Consider the following 20,806-nt stretch of genomic DNA (forward strand, 5'->3'; position numbering starts at 1 on the left):
AATTTTGTGTATGTCCATTACATGAAATCCAAATAAAAATCCATTTAAATTACAGGTTGTAACGCAACAAAATAGGAAAGAAGCCAAGGGGGATGAATACTTTTGCAAGGCACTGTAAGTCATACCAAATACTGTATGGTACGGCTGGAAAGGAGACACCCTGTATTCACGATAGGGGCTACCTATTCTAATTTTAGATGACATTTTATAAAACATTTATTGAAGGTCCCCTATTTAGTGGACCATACATTTAAGTGGTTAAAAATATCATTTGGTTTTGAAGTAGGCCATCCTAAGAAGATTCAACATTTCAACAACGTGGTAGGCTATCAAACCTGATATGCCACAGCTGTGTTTTAAAGAAAAACATATTTTTCTCTAATATATTGATGATGAGATACTTCTGTTGTAACTGTCTCTGTTGTGCTCACATTTTACAGTTGATAGACAACGTTAGCACTGTTACAAACTTAGACTCCTCTTTTCTTTAACAATAGCCCATATAGAAATCAAACGTTGCTGGTGCTGCTGCAGGCTTCTTGATCGACTATCAACATCTCTGTGCATTAGTGGTGGGGTAGGCTAAATAAATACAACAGAATAGGCCCAATTAAAAGAACAGTGATGAAGGAAATGAAAGATGCTGGGCAGAGCATGCCCATAGCTCGTGGCTGAGCGGTACTGGAGCGAAATCAGTTTGTCCAGCCATGTATGCTATCTTTATCTAACTCGAGTTGTGTTCTGATTATGAGGGGGTCCCTGATGATTTTGCTAAAGTTTGAGAACCCCTGGTTTAGGTACACTCTTAGAAAAAAGGGTTCCAAAAGGGTTCTTCGGCTGTCCCCATAGGAGAACCCTTTTGGGTTCTAGCTTTTGGGTTCCAGGTAGAACCCTTTTGGGTTCCATGTAGAACCCTCTGTAGAAAGTGTTCTACATGCAACACAAAAGGGTTCTTCAAAGGGTCCTCCTATGGGGACAGCCAAAGAACCCTTTAAGGTTCTAGATAGCAAATTTCTTTCTAAGAGTAGTCTCATTTGTTAATCTTTCCTGTTTCGTGGACAGGTGAGCCTAGCAGGAGGTCGTCGGGTGAGGTTGTGTCTCTCTCTGGCGGGAGGTAAGCTTGTCTTCATACATAGTTTGGGCTTTGTCGAGTAAAGCTTAAACTATGTATTTAGATTGTAGTTAGGTATTGTAGGTAGTTATCGTGGGTTGAATGTAATTATTGTAGGTTAGTATTGTATTCGGCTGAGCCCGGTGAAGCACGAAGCTAGCTAGCTAACCCACTACCTGGACTAGCTAGCGGGTAGTTACTGGCAACTATTAGCAACGGTGGATAGTTGTTTCACGCCTGAGAGTGCCTGTAATTACGCCAGCTGGCTGCCTACAATAATTACATACAATAATGCCTACCATTCAGCTGTTTTCTAACCTCATTGTCTGAAGCGTTAACGTTAGGTATTAAGTGGCTACTGTGCTTGAAATTTAGCTAGCTTGTTGCTACCTGGATAGCTACTAGTAAACAATAGCTGGAACGACCTAACGAACAGACGCGAACTGGCTGAGTCAATTCAGTGGCTAGCTTTGCACTTGGCTAGCTAACAGTAGCTGCTAGGGGTAAGTTATAACCTACATTTGTGTTTTGTTTTTACATATTGGTAGCCAGAGTCGTTCAAGGGAATTCGGGACATGGGTGACTAGTTAACGTTAGCTTGTCTCTCTCTGTGTGTTCGTGCCATGAAAGGAGGGTTTTCTTCTTTGTCTGAAAGCAATGGCTAGCTAGTATGCTAACTATTCTAGCTAACTAACTGGCTGAATAAGTTGACGACGGACTCGCTCAAGCTGTCGGGACTAACCCACAATGTTAAACACGGACAAAAATGATCTGCTTGGCGTGTTGACACACTGGTGGTTTGTTGTGGCCGAGTATTGGTGCTAAACCGTGTTGTTGGAGTCCGGCATGCTAGCTGGCTGTGGCGTCTTATGACTAGGTGCCCTGGACGATTTTCACGGAAGAATACTGTACCAAGTTAGCTAGCTGAATAAACTAAGTTAGTCTATTCCTAGAAAACATTGAACCGCTGTAGTTTACAACAATGATCGTTTCTGAGGTGGAAGTTGGGAGAGTTATATTTGGGTGTTGTGGTGAGGGAGGCCCCGCTCTCTTTTTCCCCAGATGTTTAGTTCATTTCATTCCGATCTCCTTTGCATTATTGTAGCCATTTTCTGTAGCCTGTCAACTATGCCTCTGTCTATCCCTGTTCTCTCCTCTCCGCACAGGCTATACAAACGCCTCACACCGCGTGGCTGCTGCCTCTCTAACCTGGTGGTCCCTGCACGCACCACCCACGTGGAGTTCCAGGTCTCAGGCAGCCTCTGGAACTGCCGTTCTGCTGTCAACAAGGTAGAGTTCATCTCAGCCTATGCTACCCTCCAGTCCCTCGACTTCTTGGCGCTGACGGAAACATGGATTACCACTGAAAACACTGCTACTCCTACTGCTCTCTCCTCGTCTGACCATGTGTTCTCGCATACCCCGAGAGCATCTGGTCAGCGGGGTGGTGGCACAAGAATCCTCATCTCTCCCAAGTGGACATTCTCTATTTTTTCCCTGACCCATCTGTCTATCTCCTCATTTGAATTCCATGCTGTCACAGTCACTAGCCCATTTAAGCTTAACATCCTTGTCATTTATCGCCCTCCAGGTTCCCTTGGAGAGTTCATCAATGAGCTTGACGCCTTGATAAGTTCCTTTCCTGAGGATGGCTCACCCCTCACAGTTCTGGGGGACTTCAACCTCCCTACGTCTACCTTTGACTCATTTCTCTCTGCCTCCTTCATTCCACTCCTCACCTCTTTTGACCTCACCCTCTCACCGTCCCCCCCTACTCACAAGGCAGGCAATACGCTTGACCTCATCTTTACTAGATGCTGTTCTTCTACTAATCTCACTGCAACTCCCCTCCATGTCTCCGACCACTACTTTATATCCTTTTCTCTCTCGCTCTCCTCCAACACTACTCACTCTGCCCTTAATCAGATGGTAATGCGCCGTCGCAACCTTCGCTCTCTCTCTCCCGCTACTCTCTCCTCTTCCATCCTATCATCTCTTCCCTCTGCTCAATCCTTCTCCCTCCAATCTCCTGATTCTGCCTCCTCAACCCTCCTCTCCTCCCTTTCTGCATCCTTTGACTCTCTATGTCCCCTATCCTCCCGGCCGGCTCGGTCCTCCCCTCCAGCTCCGTGGCTTGATGACTCATTGCGAGCTCACAGAACAGGGCTCCAGGCAGCCGAGCGGAAATGGAGGAAAACTAGACTCCCTGCGGACCTGGCATCTTTTCACTCCCTCCTCTCTACATTTTCTTCATCTGTTTCTGCTGCTAAGGCCACTTTCTACCTCTCTAAATTCCAAGCATCTGCCTCTAACCCTAGGAAGCTCTTTGCCACCTTCTCCTCCCTGCTGAATCCTCCTCCCCCTCACCCCCCCTCCTCCCTCTCTGTGGATGACTTCGTCAACCATTTTGAAAAGAAGGTTGACGACATCCGATCCTCGTTTGTTAAGTCAAATGACACTGCTGGTCCTGCTCACAATGCCCTACCCTATGCTTTGACTTCTTTCTCCCCTCTCTCTCCAGATAAAATCTTGTGACTTGTGACGGCCGGCCGCCCAACAACCTGCCCGCTTGACCCTATCCCCTCCTCTCTTCTCCAGACCATCTCCGGTGACCTTCTCCCTTACCTCACCTCGCTCATCAACTCATCCTTGACCGCTGGCTATGTCCCTTCCATCTTCAAGAGAGCGAGAGTTGCACCCCTTCTCAAAAAACCAACACTCGATCCCTCTGATGTCAACAACTACAGACCAGTATCCCTTCTTTCTTTTCTCTCCAAAACTCTTGAGCGTGCCGTCTTTAGCCAACTCTCTTGCTATCTCTCTCAGAATGACCTTCTAGATCCAAACCAGTCAGGTTTCAAGACTTGTCATTCAACTGAGACTGCTCTTCTCTGTGTCACGGAGGCTCTCCGCACTGCTAAAGCTAACTCTCTCTCCTCTGCTCTTGTCCTTCTAGACCTGTCTGCTGCCTTTGATACTGTGAACCATCAGATCCTCCTCTCCACCCTCTCCGAGCTGGGCATCTCTGGCGCGGCTCACTCTTGGATTGCGTCCTACCTGACCGGTCGCTCCTACCAAGTGGCCTGGCGAGAAGCTGTCTCCGCACCACATGCTCTCACCACTGGTGTCCCCCAGGGCTCAGTTCTAGGCCCTCTCCTATTCTCGCTATACACCAAGTCACTTGGCTCTGTCATATCCTCACATGGCCTCTCCTATCATTGCTACGCAGACGACACACAACTAATCTTCTCCTTTCCACCTTCTGATAAGCAGGTGGCGAATCGCATCTCTGCATGTCTGGCAGACATATCAGTGTGGATGACGGATCACCACCTCAAGCTGAACCTTGGCAAGACGGAGCTGCTCTTCCTCCCGGGGAAGGACTGCCCGTTCCATGATCTCGCCATCACGGTTGACAACTCCGTTGTGTCCTCCTCCCAGAGTGCGAAGAGCCTTGGCGGACAACACCATGTCGTTCTCCGCTAACATCAAGGCAGTGACCCGATCATGTAGGTTCATGCTCTACAACATTCGGAGAGTACGACCCTGCCTTACACAGGAAGCGGCACAGGTCCTAATCCAGGCACTTGTCATCTCCCGTCTGGATTACTGCAACTCTCTGTTGGCTGGGCTCCCTGCCTGTGCCATTAAACCCCTACAACTCATCCGGAATGCCGCAGCCCGTCTGGTGTTCAACCTTCCCAAGTTCTCTCACGTCACCCCGCTCCTCTGCACACTCCACTGGCTTCCAGTTGAAGCTTGCATCTGCTACAAGACCATGGTGCTTGCCTACGGAGCTGTGAGGGGAACGGCACCGCCGTACCTTCAGGCTCTGATCAGTCCCTACACCCAAACGAGGGCATTGCGTTCATCCACCTCTGGCCTGCTGGCCCCCCTACCTCTGCGGAAGCACAGTTCCCGCTCAGCCCAGTCAAAACTGTTCGCTGCTCTGGCACCCCAGTGGTGGAACAAGCTCCCTCACGACGCCAGGACAGCGGAGTCACTCACCACCTTCTGGAGTCACTTGAAACCCCACCTCTTTAAGGAATACCTGGGATAGGATAAAGTAATCCTTCTACCCCCCCTTACCCCACCCCACCCCACAAAAATAAAATAAAATAAATAAATAAAAATAACACATTGTAAAGTGGTTATAAGGTGAATGCACCAATTTGTAAGTCGCTCTGGATAAGAGCGTCTGCTAAATGACGTAAATGTAAATGTAAATGTAACCCTGGTAGTCATTCTCATTGTGGGAATCCACTCTGGATGGATTCCAATAGGAATTGAACATCAAACACATCACTCCACTCTATACTCCTCTGTAAACTGGTCATCTCTGTATACCCGTCGCAAGACCCACTGGTTGATGCTTATTTACAAAACCCTCTTAGGCCTCACTCCCCCCTATCTGAGATACCTACTGCAGCCCTCATCCTCCACATACAACACCCGTTCTTTCAGTCACATTCTGTTATAGGTCCCCAAAGCACACACATCCCTGGGTCGCTACTCTTTCCAGTTTGCTGCAGCTAGCAACTGGAACGACCTGCAAAAAACACTCTCTTCATTCAAAGACTCAATCATGGACACTCTTACTGACAGTTGTGACTGCTTCGCGTGATGTATTGTTGTCTCTACCTTCTTGCCCTTTGTGCTGTTGTCTGTGCCCTATAATGTTTGTACTATGTCTTGTGCTGCTACCATGTTGTGCTGCTGCCATGTTGTGTTGCTACCATGTTGTTTTCATGTTGGGTTGCTACCTTGCTGTGTTGTCGTGTGTTGCTGCCATGCTATGTTGTTGTCTTAGGTCTCTCTTTATGTATTGTTGTGTTGTCTCTCTTGTTGTGATGTGTGTTTGGTCCTATATTTATACAGTACCAGTCAAAAGTTTGGACACACCTACTCATTCAAGGGTTTTTCTTTATTTTAATTTTTTTTTTACATTGTAGAGTAATAGTGAAGACATCAAATCTATGAAATAACACATATGGAATCATGTAGTAACCAAAAAAGTGTTAAACAAATCAAAATACGTTTTATATTTGAATGGTTACAGGGGTTGTCAATAAACAGATGCACGATACATATTTATTTGTAAGTAGGCCTACTCACAGTGTGCAGGAGTCCCTTCAACACAAGAACAACAATGCAGCAACACAACAGACTCAAGTCATAGGTCTAAGCCTATTTCTCAGACACATGGCCTGTTGTGTTGTGTTTCATGTACACTTGGTTGAGGCAAGTCTAGGATGTTCTAATGTCATCAGTGTATGTGTGTGTGTTTCTGTGTGTGTTTGTGTGTGCGTATTTCAGAGCGTTCCGACATCTTTGGCCTCAGCGACTCACCAAAGAGACTCTTAGTTAGAGAGTGTTGCTGGGTTACTGTCTCTCCTTTGATTGGCCCACTGATACTTCCTGCTTGATATTACAGGGTTGAGATGATTGACTCCCCTGTTTCAAACTCTCCGCTTCGCTCTCCAAATGACCCCTCTTTCCTTCCATATAATCCCTGTCTCTCTCTACCCCTCCCTTGTCTCCCTCTATCTATTCCCTCTCTCTCTCCACTCCTTCGCCATTCCCAGTCCCCTCCCCCTCTCCACCGCTGGCGGGGATCTCAGTAGTCATGTCATTGTCATAGTCTGTTATCAGGAATGTGGGCTGTATGCAAGAACAGAGTCTCACCAGCTCTTCATCCTCATCATCATCATCACTGGTCCTGATGGCCTCTTCATCCCCCAGGAAGCAGTCATCATCCCCAATGGAGGCTGTCTCAGGGCTGTGTGTGGAGGGTCTGCACTCCTCAGGGTACCCAGGTGGTCCTACCTGCTCTGGGGAGGGCGTGGTCAGTACAGGTATGTGTGCCTTCCCTGGGGTGGGTTTAGGTGGGGGTGTCCCTACCCTGTCCTGCTCTGGACAGGGTGGAGTAAGTAAAGGTGTGTGAGTATCTCCTGTACACTCTGGAGTGTGTATTGGGTCTGGAGTAGGTGAAAGAAAGAGAGGTGTGGTCATTGAGGTAGGAGGAGGTGTGGGGTGAGGGGGTGAGTTGATAGGAATGGGAGGAGGTAAAGGTGTGTCTTTAGGGGTCTCTTCTACCTGAGTGGGTGTATCTACCTCTTCTGCAATAGGGAAGGGGTGTGTACGTGAAAATGTGTCTGTAGATAAAGGTTCGGACATCTGATTCAGGGTAGGTGTGGGGTGAGTGGGGGTGCTAAAGCTAGAGTTGCCCAAGGGTTGAGTGGATGTTGTGAGTAGTTCAGGTGTGGTGGTTGTAGCAGGTGTATGGGTGGAGTTGGGTGAAGTAGGGCCATGACTGGGGTCTGTAGGAGTGGTGCTGGGTAGTATAGGCTGGATGTAGGTCGTTGAGGATGTAGCTATAGGTATAGAATTGAGTGGAGAAGAGTTGGAGTCTGCAGGGGTGTAGATGCTCTGACTGCCCAGTAGCTTGGAGGTGGAGCTGCTCAGACCCTCCTTTTTTAATTTCACCTCATCCAGAACTGGCATGGGACTACTGTGACTCACCTGGGGAGAAAACACACACACACATATCAACATGGCTACACTATGCCCTGTATGACACACACACACACACACACACACATACACACACACACACACACACACAAAGGGGCTGGGGGGGAGGAGAGACTCACCAGTTGGAACCATTGTAATCTCTAAACCAGCAGGGGTGAGGGGAGAGGAGACAGAGAGACACACGGGTCAGACCACAGGACCAGAATGTGTAAATGTTAGAGCTTAAAAGTTAAAAGGTTAGGGGTCAGAGTGAGGTGTCAGTGTATCTCACCACGTTGGGGTGTTTCCCCTGGGCTATACAGCCCCTGTCCTCTGGGTCCTTCTGTCCTCTGTTTGTCTGGAGTACATGCTGCAGTGCATACAGAGCGCAGCCTAACAGAGTCAGCCCCAGGATGACCACACCCATAGCCTTGCCCACTGCACAGCTACCAGGAAGAAGCCCGTCCCCCAATGGGCCCTGAGGGACTGCACACACACACGTGCACGCACACACACACACACATATATACTCTGAGTGTACAAAACATTAGGAAAACCATTTATACTGACTCTAGACACACACACACACACACACACACACACACACACACACACTCACTCACATACAGTCATCATACACGCTGCTGCTACTCTGTTTATCATACACTGAATGTACAAAACATTAGGAAAGCCTTCCTAATATTGAGTTGCACCCCCTTTTGCATTGAGAACACCCTCAATTCGCCTGGGCATGGACTCTCCAAGGAGTTGAAAGCATTCCACAGGGATGCTGGCCCATGTTGACTCCAATGTTTCCCACAGTTGTGTCAAGTTGGCTGGATGTCCTTTGGGTGGTGGACCATTCTTGATACACATGGGAAACTGTTGAGCTTGAAAAACCCAGCAGCGTTGCAGTTCTTGACACACTCAAACCGGTGCGCCTGGCACCTAATACCATACCCTGTTCAAAGGCACTTAAATATTTTGTCATGCCCATTCACCCTCTGAATGGCACACATACACAATCCATGTCTCAATTGTCTTTAACCTGTCTCCTCCCCTTCATCTACACTGATTTAAGTGGATTTAACAAGTGACACCAATAACGGATCATAGATTTCACCTGGATTAATCTGGTCAGTCTATCATGTTTTGTACACTCAGTGTACATACATACACTGATGATGAACTGCAGAGCAAGTATGACCACACAGATTCCAAATGTGTGTGTGTGTGTGTGTGTTACCTGTTTGTCCTTCATACAGCACCTCCACCTTTATGAGAGCCGTGGCCATTTCACCTGACTCCAGATCTACAGCCACTACCTGCAGGATATCATCATCATCAACATCAGCTTCACCAATGCAGCTTGTCCATCCTCAATAGAGATGAATTACGTTGTTCTCTGGTACTACTGTTCTGTCCAATCAAAGCCCACCTTCAGACGGTGTTTCTGTGATGGCCGTAGCTGATTGGTCCTGGCGATCAGAAGCCCCTCCTGTATGATGTGGTAGAACTGTGTGTGATTGGACGAGGACCTCAGGGAGTAGTGCATCTTGGGATTGATTCCCTATCGATTGAGAGAAGAGAGAGTTGAAGTTACAGAATATTACACTATGCATAGTCTAGCTGTGTGTATGTGCGTGTGTGTGCACGTGTGTACATACATCAGAGAAGTCCCTGTCCTGTGTCTGTATTAGCAGCACAGTGTTGCCATAAGTGTTGACCAGTGAGGCAGGGCTGTCGCCTTCGGTGACAAAGCCACGGTATTCAGCCCGACCGAACTGGGGAGGAAAGTGGTTGACAGCCACAACATGGACCACCACGGTGGCAACTGAGTACTTCCTAGGGTCATTCCTCTGGTACGCCTGAGGAGGGGGAGAAAGTTTTCAGTTATTAATGGTTTTATTCAGTCTCTATACAGTTTATTATGTACACCCATCTAGTACCGGGTTGGACCCCCCTTTGCCTCCAGAACAGCCCGAATTCTTCAGAGCATGGAAACGTTGCTCAATTGGTATCAAGGGACCTAACGTGTGCCAGGAAAACATTCCCCTGCAGGAGCGAACCATTTTTGTGAACGGGGTGGTGTACCTTATAAACTGTCTGCATACTGTCTGCAAACTGTCTGCATAAGTGTGTGTGTGTGTGTGTGTGTCTCACCATGACTCGTAGGCGTAGTGTGGGTGTCTGTAGTCTGTTCTCTACTCCTCTTGTCAGACGTACCTCCCCTGTCAGCTCATCCATCACGAAATGCCCGCTATCAGCCCCTGACAACATGTAGCTAGCTATATTATCAGCTCCTAATATTACGCTATATTTCATTGTGAAGCTAAACTATGGTGTTTTGTGTGTGTGTGTGTGTGTTACCTGACAGGATGCTGTAGCTGAGAGGTGAGCTGAGGCCTCTGTCTCCATCCACAGCATTGATCGGCCCCGGAGAGAAGTCCAGAAGAACGTCCTATAAAAGAGACAACATTAACACAATACATCATTCCCTAACCTCTAACCACCGACACCAACCACCAACAGCTAACCCTGGTCACTAACCTGTTGGCCTTCTGTGATGTTAACTGTGTAGATGGGGTTGGTGCAGACACGATTTGATTGGTTGTTGGAGAGGGGCGTGCACGGCAGGAATTGTGGGTACTGGTCGTCTCCGTCCAAGATATTCACGGTCAGGATGGCACTGGTGTTGAACTTCTCTGCAGTGTTCATCTCCTACTCATACATAAACACACACACACACACAGACCGTATCAGACTGAAACAGACTGGTTGATGGTTAGGAACAGTTAGTTCCAGTCATGCAATCTGACTGGTTAAAGGTGTGCATTATTCACAACATATATCACGCAGATTGTAGGTGCAGCCAAGCTCTTTCTGTAACAGTAGGTCTATTTAGTATACCAAAGCGTATATGGTGATCTCCAGTTGTGTTTTGGTCTCGTAGTCCAGAGGCTTGGCCAGTATCACCTCTCCACTGTTAGGGAGATCCACTCTGAAGCAGGCAGCATCAGGCTGGAACAGAGACCACCCACAAATACTGTACACACTCATTTAAATGCACAACCTTGTTGATACAGTAAGAAGATCTGGTATTTATTTATGTATAAAAGGTTATTAATACAGTACCGAGGTCTGGTCGATGGAGTACATGATGGTGTCGTCATCTGCATCTGTGGCCTGGACTGTAAACACCACTGTATTCACCTCCGCCAGCTAAACATAGATATCACGCAATAGTCTGCTTCTGTGTGTGTGTGTGTGTGGTGTGTGTGTGTGTGTGTGTGTGTGTGTGCACGTGCGTGCATGTGTAGTCTATTTACCTCACTGATGCTGCGAGTCTGAATGGTGCTCTCCACAAACTCAGGAGTGTTATCATTCTCATTTAGAATCTCCACCATGATCCTGTACTCACTCTGAAACACACACACACATTTAGAAATTTGGGATCCATAGTAAAATCACTGTGGTACAAAGGACAAATATATTTCCAGAAATGAAGAGTCTCTACCTTCACAGTGTCCTCCTCATAGCAGGTCAACGCTGCCATTAGGACTGGGCCCTGCACCTGAAACACACACACAAACACACACACACACGCTTCATATCTGCAGAGCAGGTTGGCATTTATTGTCATGAATCTTGACCTGGAGGCAGCTCTGCAGACAGGTCACTAGCAGACACAAAGTCATACAATTTTAAACCTAACCTTAATCTTCAGGGCAAGATTAATGCAAGGGCTTACAGGGGCTAAAGCCCCCAGGCCCAAGCCATAGTGGGTCCAACAGGCAAAAAAATAAAATAGAAACGTTATAATTTATATATTTTTTAAATCCAACCATAGGAGCCCGCTCTCAGTGTTCAAAATACACCAGAGAGCATAATTTAGGATCAACATAAAGTTTCTTAAAAGGGTGTTGGGCCACCACTAGCTGCCAGAACAGCTTAAATGCGCCTTGGTATAGATTCTACTAGTGGACCTAAACCATGCCAGGAAAATACACACCATTACATAATCCCTCATTTACTCAAGTGTTTCCTTTATTTTGGCAGTTACCGGTATGCCTACAGTCGGGAAGGCCGCAATTTGGCAGCATGTACGCCAAATATACAGCTTGTTGCATTGTGGCCATATAGACATACAGTGGGGGAAAAAAGTATTTAGTCAGCCACCAATTGTGCAAGTTCTCCCACTTAAAAAGATGAGAGAGGCCTGTAATTGTCATCATAGGTACACGTCAACTATGACAGACAAATTGAGAAAAGAAAATCCAGAAAATCACATTGTAGGATTTTTAATGAATTTATTTGCAAATTATGGTGGAAAATAAGTATTTGGTCACGTACAAACAAGCAAGATTTCTGGCTCTCACAGACCTGTAACTTCTTCTTTAAGAGGCTCCTCTGTCCTCCACTCGTTACCTGTATTAATGGCACCTGTTTGAACTTGTTATCAGTATAAAAGACACCTGTCCACAACCTCAAACAGTCACACTCCAAACTCCACTATGGCCAAGACCAAAGAGCTGTCAAAGGACACCAAAAACAAAATTGTAGACCTGCACCAGGCTGGGAAGACTGAATCTGCAATAGGTAAGCAGCTTGGTTTGAAGAAATCAACTGTGGGAGCAATTATTAGGAAATGGAAGACATACAAGACCACTGATAATCTCCCTCGATCTGGGGCTCCACGCAAGATCTCACCCTGTGGGGTCAAAATGATCACAAGAACGGTGAGCAAAAATCCCAGAACCACACGGGGGGACCTAGTGAATGACCTGCAGAGAGCTGGGACCAAAGTAACAAAGCCTACCATCTGTAACACACTACGCCGCCAGGGACTAAAATCCTGCAGTGCCAGACGTGTCCCCCTGCTTAAGCCAGTACATGTCCAGGCCCGTCTGAAGTTTGCTAGAGTGCATTTGGATGATCCAGAAGAGGATTGGGAAAATGTCATATGGTCAGATGAAACCAAAATAGAACTTTTTGGTAAAAACTCAACTCGTCGTGTTTGGAGAACAAAGAATGCTGAGTTGCATCCAAAGAACACCATACCTACTATGAAGCATGGGGGTGGAAACATCATGCTTTGGGGCAGTTTTTCTGCAAAGGGACCAGGACGACTGATCCGTGTAAAGGAAAGAATGAATGGGGCCATGTATCGTGAGATTTTGAGTGAAAACCTCCTTCCATCAGCAAGGGCATTGAAGATGAAACGTGGCTGGGTCTTTCAGCATGACAATGATCCCAAACACACCGCTCGGGCAACGAAGGAGTGGCTTCGTTAGAAGCATTTCAAGGTCCTGGAGTGGCCTAGCCAGTCTCCAGATCTCAACCCCATAGAAAATCTTTGGAGGGAGTTGAAAGTCTGTGTTGCCCAGCGACAGCCCCAAAACATCACTGCTCTAGAGGAGATCTGCATGGAGGAATGGGCCAAAATACCAGCAACAGTGTGTGAAAACCTTGTGAAGACTTACAGAAAACGTTTGACCTGTGTCATTGCCAACAAAGGGTATATAACAAAGTATTGAGAAACTTTTGTTATTGACCAAATACTTATTTTCCACCATAATTTGCAAATACATTCATTAAAAATCCTACAATGTGATTTAATGGATTTTTTTTCTCATTTTGTCTGTCATAGTTGACGTGTACCTATGATGGAAATTACAGGCCTCTCTCATCTTTTTAAGTGGGAGAACTTGCACAATTGGTGGCTGACTAAATACTTTTTTACCCCACTGTATAATCCATAGAAGGATTTTGGAACCTCTTACCTTGGCAATATGACATGGGTACACTAACAATGGCTGCCAGTCCTGCCAGTCCTGACTTGAATGGAGACTACGACCTACAGTGGGGAGAACAAGTATTTGATACACTGCCGATTTTGCAGGTTTTCCTACTTACAAAGCATGTAGAGGTCTGTAATTTTTATCATAGGTACACTTCAACTGTGCGAGACGGAATCTAAAACAAAAATCCAGAAAATCACATTGTATGATTTTTAAGTAATTAATTTGCATTTTATTGCATGACATAAGTATTTGATACATCAGAAAAGCAGAACTTAATATTTGGTACAGAAACCTTTGTTTGCAATTACAGAGATCATACGTTTCCTGTAGGTCTTGACCAGGTTTGCACACACTGCAGCAGGGATTTTGGCCCACTCCTCCATACAGACCTTCTCCAGATCCTTCAGGTTTCGGGGATGTCGCTGGGCAATACGGACTTTCAGCTCCCTCCAAAGATTTTCTATTGGGTTCAGGTCTGGAGACTGGCTAAGCCACTCCAGGACCTTGAGATGGTTCTTACGGAGCCACTCCTTAGTTGCCCTGGCTGTGTGTTTCGGGTCGTGGTCATGCTGGAAGACCCAGCCACGCCCCATCTTCAATGCTCTTACTGAGGGAAGGAGGTTGTTGGCCAAGATCTCGCGATACATGGCCCCATCCATCCTCCCCTCAATACGGTGCAGTCGTCCTGTCCCCTTTGCAGAAAAGCATCCCCAAAGAATGATGTTTCCACCTCCATGCTTCACGGTTGGGATGGTGTTCTTGGGGTTGTACTCATCCTTCTTCTTCCTCCAAACACGGCGAGTGGAGTTTAGACCAAAAAGCTCTATTTTTGTCTCATCAGACCACATGACCTTCTCCCATTCCTCCTCTGGATCATCCAGATGGTCATTGGCAAACTTCAGACGGGCCTGGACATGCACTGGCTTGAGCAGGGGGACCTTGCGTGTGCTGCAGGATTTTAATCCATGACGACGTAGTGTGTTACTAATGGTTTTCTTTGAGACTGTTGTCCCAGCTCTCTTCAGGTCATTGACCAGGTCCTGCCATGTAGTTCTGGGCTGATCCCTCACCTTCCTCATGATCATTGATGCCCCACGAGGTGAGATCTTGCATGGAGCCCCAGACCGAGGGTGATTGACCGTCATCTTGAACTTCTTCCATTTTCTAATAATTGCACCAACAGTTGTTGCCTTCTCACCAAGCTGCTTGCCTATTGTCCTGTAGCCCATCCCAGCCTTGTGCAGGTCTACAATTTCATCCCCTATGTCCTTACACAGCTCTCTGGTCTTGGCCATTGTGGAGAGGTTGGAGTCTGTTTGATTAAGTGTGTGGACAGGTGTCTTTTATACAGGTAACGAGTTCAAACAGGTGCAGTTAATACAGGTAATGAGTGGAGAACAGGAGGGCTTCTTAAAGAAAAACTAACAGGTCTGTGAGCGCCGGAATTCTTACTGGTTGGTAGGTGATCAAATACTTATGTCATGCAATAAAATGCAAATTAATTACTTAAAAATCATACAATGTGATTTTCTGGATTTTTGTTTTAGATTCCGTCTCTCACAGTTGAAGTGTACCTATGATAAAAATTAGCAGTGTATCAAATACTTGTTCTCCCCACTGTATGAGTTCTTAATCTGGCCCTGTTAATCTTAACCCTAACCTTAACCACACTGCTAATCCTAATGCTTAACCCTAACCTTAAATTAAGACAAAAAAGCTTTTTGTTTTCATGAATAAGGATATAGCCAATTTTTACTTTGAAGCTGGCCCATCTAGCAGAAATCGCTCAGTTCTTCCTTCAGGGCAAGATTCATGACAATACATTTCAACCTGAATCTGCACATGACCCTGCTGTGTGTTGTTGTTTGAGTCATGTACCAAACCAAGACAGAATCCTGTCATCATTGTGACGAAGTTGCAATAAAATATTTAAGATTACCTCCCGGTCCAGAACTCTGTCCAATGAGGCATTGAGTCTAATGCTCCGCCCTTCCAGGAAGAACCAATCAGCATCCTCCCCAGTTAGGCTCCAGACAACATCATTGGCTGTCAGCTCTGTGTTGAGCTCAATGATAAGTTCTCCCATCATGCTGTTCTCTCTGATCGTGGAAAACACATCCTGGCCCTCTAGACATTGGTTCCCTGCCAATCAGACAAGCCCATGATTAGCACAGTAGCCAATCAGACAAAGTGTTGAGCCTTTGAGGTATAAGCCACGCAGGAAGCACAATTTCTGCTGACAACAAACACCTTGTAGGTAGATATTTAAAGGTTATTTCACCACATAGATTTAATAAATTACATTCATTCTGGCAAAGCAATAACAACACAGCCTACAAGAAGGTGTGCTAACCCTGATGAAAAAACAGCATAGACCAGCATACATTTCAAGCTGGTCCATGCTGGTCTAGCTGGTCAAGCTGGTCTGACCAGCAGATGTGTAGTGGAGGGTATACGCAGGTATACACCGTATACCCAATTATTTTGTGGGCATTGCGCATATTCACTTCTTAATCCACACAATGCGTATCAAAGTAGTGGAGTGGAGTGGAGGTAGAGCACGGCGCTTGTAACGCCAAGGTAGTGGGTTCGATCCCCGGGACCACCCATACACAAAAATGTATGCACGCATGACTGTAAGTCGCTTTGGATAAAAGCGTCTGCTAAATGGCATATTATTATATGGCATGTCAATTAATAAGGCTGATGGAACAGATCAGAATGTTTAGCTTAAAATGTTGATAAACTATTATTTCTTCACATTTTAAACACAGCAATATGCACACAGTGTTAGGCCTATGTGCAAATGTTCCAAATTGCAATTTGCTGTAAAACACCATTCTAAAACGCGCACAGCACATGCAAGCGGACAGAGATGGAAATATCTGTAGAAATGTAGAAAGAGGGGAGATCTAAAGATGCAACAACTATCATTGGTTGCTAATATGATTAGAATAATGCCTTTGGCTGCTAGACAATGAAATAAAGTTGATTGGAAAACCAATAGAACAGGAGAGCACATATAAGGAAGTCTTTCAAAAATACAGGGACTTCAGAAAGTATTCACACCCCTTGACTTTTTCCATATTTTGCTGTGTTACAAAGTGGGATTAAATGGGATTTAATTGTCATTTTTTGTCAACAATCTACACAAAATACTCTGTAATGTCAAAGTGGAAGAAACTTTCTAACATTTGTTTAAAAAAATATGAAAATGAAAATACAAATATGTCTTGATTAGATACTGTAAGTATTCAACCCCCTGAGTCAAGACATGTTAGAATCACCTTAGGCAGCGATTACAGCTGTGAGTCTTTTTGGTTGTATCTAAGAGCTTTGCACACCTGGATTATATAATATTTGCACGTTATTCTTTAAAAACTTCTTCAAGCTCTGTCAAGTTGGTTGTTGATCATTGAGAGACAGCCATTTTCAACTCTTGCCATAGATTGTCAAAACTGTTACTAGGCCACAGGAACATTCAGTGTCATCTTGGTAAGCAACTCCAGTGTATATTTGGTCTTGTGATTTAGGTTATTGTCCTGCTGAAAGGTGAATTTGTCTCCCAGTGTCTGTTGGAAAACAGACTGAACCTGGTTTTCCTCTGGGATTTTGCCTGGGCTTAGCTCTATTCCATTTATTTTTATCATAAAAAACACTCCCTAGTCCTTGCCGACGACAAGCATACCCATAATATGATGCAGCCACCACCATGCTTGAAAATATGAAGTGGTACTCAGTGATGTGTTGTGTTGGATTTGCCCCAAACATGACGCTTTGTAAATTTAATTTCTTTGCCATATTTTTTGCAGTTTTACTTTATTGCCTTATTGCAAACAGGATGCAATATTTGTTATTTTGTACAGGCTTCTTTATTTTCATTCTGTCGATTAGGTTAGTATTTTGGAGTAACTACAATATTGTTGATGCATCCTAAGTTTTGCACAGCCATTAACTCTGTAACTGTTTCAAAGTCACCGTTGGCCTCAGTGTGAAATCCCTGAGCGGTTTCCATCCTATCCGGCAACTGAGTTAGGAAGGATGCCTGTATCTTTGTAGTGACTGGGTGTATTGATATACCATCCAAGTGTAATTAATAACTTCACCATGCTCAAAGGGATATTCAAACAATTAAGGAACAGGAAAAATATCATGATGCTAAAGATAGGCCTAACCGTCTTCTGGTGGATTGAAAGGCTTTCCCAAAAACCTTAATTAAATGATAACGACCTACAAAGTAGCCTATGCCTACCTGGCAGAATGATATCATGATTATTTGCATTAATCCAGTGGCCATTTGTTTTGCAAATGCCATCTCATGTGGGCTTCAGAAACACTGCTAACCAAACAACAGTGCTAGGTGCCTGCTCAGTTGAATTTAAGGGTAACTACACTCAAAAATCTAAATTTCTTTAAAAAATCCCAGACCTCAAAAGTGGTCTCCTGATGTGGTTTAAGCATTGTTGTGAACATCCAATTATTTATTTTTTAAATAAATAAATAAAGTATGACTGAGAGCGAAAACATGATTCATTTTTGGTTGAAAAATCTGAAACCTGTGATTGACAGCCTCATTTATCTATTTCAATAGGCCTACCATTAGCCTACTTGAACTGTACAGCTTGGGTTGGCCTGACTGTGAAAAAACAAAATGGGATTTATCATTTTAGGTCATTCAGAGTGTATGTCACTGTTTGTCATAGAATTGTTCACACACGGCGCCTTTCCTTTGCTGGATGGGCCTTTTGGAACATTTTGGGCAAAATTTGAATATACAGTAGCTGACATGGGCTAATTGATTGACTATCAGTGACTGACATAACAAGAAAAACTGCTGATGCACAACCAAATTTCGAAATTGCACTTGATACGAGGGCCTTTAAAAGGGGGGCACCCATTGCCAATCCCTGCCATATCCTGTAGACTCTGCTGTACTCCAGCCCTTTTTATCTTCTTTCTAAAATTAGGGTTTCGATTCAATCAAATCGAGCGTTAACCCTCGGTTGTTCTTGTGTGTCACAAACCACCCCCTTCCTTCCCACTGGGCACACATTGGTGGAATCAACGTTGTTTCCACGTCAATTCAATGAAATTATGTTGAACCAACGTGGAATAGACGTTGAATTGACGGCGACAGAAAGTGTAGGCTATTGCATAATTTTCATGTTAATTTGGATGCGAGGATTTAAAGCCAATCAGTCTTATCGGATGTAGGGCCTGTAGCCTACAATAGAACATCATGCATTCAAGTGTTTGAACTTGTAACGCGGCTGCAGGAACTTCTAACGTGGCTGCATGGGATTAGTTGGATATAAAGTCAGGTGGTTTCGTTGCATCCAATGGCAGTGTAGGCGATAAGGTAACACAAGGAGCCGCTTGTAGATTTGAAAGCTCTAACACAGTTCCACCTCCGACAACGCCAAAACAACCGTAATGCAGGTGTCGACCAACGCTAACCTGATTGAATCGCGCCCTAGAACGTTCAGAAGGAGTTTTTTCCTCTGTTTGCATGGATGTTGTCACATGTTTGGATCATGTTGTGTTATTCACTCAGAATCAGTCAGTTGCCATACCCTACTCATTACCTTGGGCCCATAGGGCCTGTGTGTGTATGTGTGTGTGTGTGTGTGTGTGTGTGTGTTTGTGTGTGTGTGTGTGTGTTTGTGTGTGTGTGCTTGTAATGTTTCACATTTGTCAGTAATAAACGTTTCTACATTTCAACCAATTCTTTGAATGACTTTCGATTGTAGGTAAATCATTCTTCACTTTTAATGACTAAAATATGTTGCTCTCAGAGTAAATTGTCATATCCCACTGGGCACACACTGGTTGAACCAACGTTGTTTTCACGTCATTTCAATGAAATGAATTTGAACCAACGTGAAATAGACGTTGAATTGACGTTTGTGCCCAGTGGGATGTGATGTATTTATAATTATATCAGGTAATATGCAGTCCACAAGACACCACAACAGATAACTGATAATTTAAGATACTAATTGCATTAACAAGGTAAAGGGAGTATAGTACAGTAATAAACCAACCTCATTAGTTCAACACTTCTATATGTTATGATTATGATACCATAATCGTTCCATTAACTCAGGTGATTTTAAATTCACTAATGTGAAAAATAATAACACTTTTGGAGACTATAATGGTTGTTAGAAATGTTATTTCTGGCCGAGGTGGGATTCAAACTTGGGAACTTCGGATCCACTCTTCCTCTTCCTCAAACGCAGGAAAACAATGTATGTTCGTTGTTTTTCAGCTTATTAATAAATAATGAATAATAAACACATATTTTATTTCTGTTTTCTGTTTTTCAAAAATGTTCCTCCCCCTTTCTTCCCCTTCTTTCTCCGTTCCAACACTAGTCATAAGCATTTGCTGGTCTATGCAGTTTTCTTTTCAGCAGGGAAGGGAGAAGCTTAGGGAAATGTGGTGATGGGTGCATTTGCCATAAACATATACCGGTACACTACAATTGCTTACAATTTTCTCGTCTCACAGTTTGTTCTACATCAGGGTCACCACTCCCGGTCTCCCAAGGCAAGCCATCTTCGACAACGGTAAAGGGATGCCCTGAATGAACCAAAACAGCTAGCTTTTACACACAGCTTCATTGGAAACTCAGCCTAAATTAAAGAGACATAATGGGATCTTAAGCACTTACATATTCGCAACATATTGTACGAATTGGAATTTGTAACATATTATAAATTTTTTGCAGGACGTAACATATCATACGAAATCAATGATGTTGTACACAATTGTGCGCAATTTTCAGGGACCCGTGTTGGCTCGTGGGTGCCACTTTCAGAACTACTGGCTAAAAAGTATATGCAAAACCTCTGGAATGCATCTTTAATTACGATGTGGAACACTTGCCACTGACAGTCAAACAGGGTCTAGTTCAACAGTTCTACTTGTTCACAAACACACCATTAAACTGAAAACTATCCTCCCTCCCTACTTGGGTTTTTTTAATTTTTCTATGAGACAGTCAGGGTAAGATAATAGTAAAGTTGTGGTGATGGGTCTTACCTGTGGCTCTGAGGGGACAAAGGAGGAGTAGTGTGGACCAGAGCAGGACCCTCCACCTCCACAGACAAGGCCTCTGTGGCTGCATCACTACAGCCTCAATCAGACACCAGGTCTCAATCCCGGTCCCTAGCCCTGGATCTAGAACCAGACCTTCCTTAACACAGCTCCATGCTCCGGGCCCAGTCCCAGCCTCTCACACCACAACCCCTGGCCTGGAACAGAGAAAGAGAAGTGTGTTAAAATAAGAGCCATTTTGTTGTTAAACAACAAATAGTTTTGCCACTGAGCAATGCAAGGCTATCCGTGGCTAGCTAGCAGTATTGACACGTCT

General features: G+C 44.8%; 1 pseudogene across 1 annotated transcript; it reads right to left on the reverse strand.

Annotated features, from left to right (window-relative positions):
• Nucleotides 1-6,493: 6,493 nt before the first annotated feature.
• On the reverse strand, nucleotides 6,494-20,727 carry LOC311137493 (annotated as a pseudogene). The gene is made up of 16 exons: nucleotides 20,476-20,727; nucleotides 19,924-20,013; nucleotides 15,368-15,570; nucleotides 11,142-11,198; nucleotides 10,954-11,046; nucleotides 10,760-10,846; nucleotides 10,535-10,645; nucleotides 10,175-10,345; nucleotides 9,995-10,085; nucleotides 9,788-9,894; nucleotides 9,292-9,492; nucleotides 9,063-9,194; nucleotides 8,871-8,949; nucleotides 7,917-8,110; nucleotides 7,765-7,785; nucleotides 6,494-7,633 (listed from the first exon to the last, which is right to left on the reverse strand). The product of its transcript is annotated as an uncharacterized misc_RNA (transcript).
• Between the last annotated feature and the right edge of the window lie 79 nt (nucleotides 20,728-20,806).

The sequence above is a fragment of the Coregonus lavaretus genome, assembly GCF_964263955.1.
Source record: "Coregonus lavaretus genome assembly, chromosome: 11".
Taxonomy (NCBI): Eukaryota; Metazoa; Chordata; class Actinopteri; order Salmoniformes; family Salmonidae; genus Coregonus; species Coregonus lavaretus.